The following is a 1,969-nucleotide window of genomic DNA, read 5'->3' as shown; positions in this document are numbered from 1 at the left end:
TTTACCATATCTTATTTATTTCACAACAAAATAAACTCAATTTACCTACTAATCTTTGATAACTTACTAGTTTTTTATAATAAATTAATTTTTAAAAAATATTGTATTTTTTACTTTTCACCAAAGATAAATATAATATTATAAATAGCCTATTAGCTCATAAGACTTTTTGTTAGTTGTTTGTTTGAACAAAAACCAAAATTTTTTTTAAATGTCACAAGATTTAAATTTAATGATTTTATGTGTACAACGTCAAATAAATCATTTTATAATTAGTTTTGTCAAGATTAAATCTTTGATAAATAATTTTTTTTTTTAAAGTTATATTATTTTATTACTAAAAGATAAAGCTGAAGCCAGTTGTCTGCATAGTATATAGAAAAGAGAAAAATTCAAATATAGCCAAAGACAAATACGCTATTTAGATTCTAATTAGGAAGGTTAAAAATAAGAGTTTGGATAATCTAAATTTTAATTTGTACTTTAGAGGGTAAAGTGTGATATTCTTCTACTTTTGAATGGTTTCTCTCTCATATTTATTCTTGATCCCACCTGTAAAATAAATGGTGAGAGACCACACTTTAATCTCTAAAGTGAAATTCAAACTTTAGAGAATCCAAATCCAAAAACAAAGGGAAAAGGGAAGACAATGTCTTCTGATAGACCAGAACTTCTGGCTAGGGCGACGAAGCTCTTTGAGCTTGGTGGTGCCGACGAAACTCCTCCTCTGCTTGCATGGCCCGAGACAGAACTTCATCGGGAGGTATTTTATTCCTTTCAAAAACGAAGTTGTTCCTGATAAGCCAAGAATGCCATAGAAGGTAAGCAAGTTAGGCACTTCTAATCTTGTAATGATCTTAATTGAAACTGGCTAGAGGGGATAAATTTCACAATCCTACCATTTCAAGACATAGTACAGTGACATGAATTGGGAATTCTGCCACGATGCATTTGGGGCAATTAGCTGAAATTTGGGGTATTCTTCTATTCAACTTTTTCATAACTGCAATTCCTTCATAAATTAATTTCCACACAACTAATTTCACTTTCGGTTGTACTTTTAGATTCCAGAGCTTTTTCCATATTTCTTTATGTTGGAAGCGCTGATGGAGCTGTTCTTGTGGGGGATGGTAAAATTGGTATGCAATTGCATATCCTGATTTTACTGTAAACTCTCTAGAATTATTATTCACCCAATATACTGAGTCTTCTTGCTGTGTGATAGGGAGCTGACAAATTTTCTGTGCTGTTTCACGGCCAAAGTTCAGATTGACGAGTGTTTGATTCCATTCACCAGACTCTGTAAATAGTTGTCTAAGTCAGGTAAGGTTTTTATTTTTGAATTCTCCATTAGGTATAAGAAATGGTGGTTGAGCTCCAAACTATGGATCCTCCCTTATTCGAACACCTCCTTGTTTAGTTACATGCCATTTCACCCCTTTTTCTAGTACCTTTCGACCCTCTAGTAAGCTTTGCCATGCCCAGGATGGCCTGTATCCTGCTTTAGCTTCAAGAAAGGAAGAGTAGCGAAAGTATTTATCCTTAAATATTTTATAGAACATTGAGTGAAGTTTTTTGAGCAATCTCTAGCCTTGTTTAGCTAGCATAGTTAGATTAAAGGCTTTTAGGTCTTTAAATTCTAGTTCACCATTCATCTCTTCCTCTCTATCTCTGCGTTTCTTTCTCTGTTTTGTGTGTGTATTGTGTTTAGGAAGGAAGGGGGTGGGGGCTGCGTGCTTCAGGGCTGGGGAAAGGGGGAAAATTAGGGTTAGGGTTTCTGGGATTTAGGAATTAGCGTTTCTGATTCAATTTGGGAATTAGGGTTAGAAATTAGGGATTTTATAAAATAATATGGATAGATATGAATAGATATTTTGATAAAATTGGAGGGTAGAGTAATTTTAAAATCAAATATACTCTATTAAAAATATTTAGGAACATTATTTATTATCACATTGCTAAGTTCAAT

The 1,969-nt window shown here is 33.0% G+C and overlaps 1 long non-coding RNA gene across 1 annotated transcript; it reads left to right on the top strand.

The window, feature by feature from the left end:
* The first annotated feature begins 687 nt into the window (after window positions 1-687).
* LOC107491624 (uncharacterized) lies at window positions 688-1,404 on the top strand. Its single transcript, XR_001592665.3, has 3 exons — window positions 688-976; window positions 1,065-1,139; window positions 1,226-1,404. It is a non-coding gene; the product is annotated as an uncharacterized LOC107491624 (long non-coding RNA).
* The last annotated feature ends 565 nt before the right edge of the window (window positions 1,405-1,969 follow it).

The sequence above is a fragment of the Arachis duranensis genome, chromosome 5 (genome assembly GCF_000817695.3).
Source record: "Arachis duranensis cultivar V14167 chromosome 5, aradu.V14167.gnm2.J7QH, whole genome shotgun sequence".
NCBI lineage: Eukaryota > Viridiplantae > Streptophyta > Magnoliopsida > Fabales > Fabaceae > Arachis > Arachis duranensis.
Note: the sequence above shows the minus strand (reverse complement) of the source record. Positions and strands in the feature narration are given on the sequence as shown.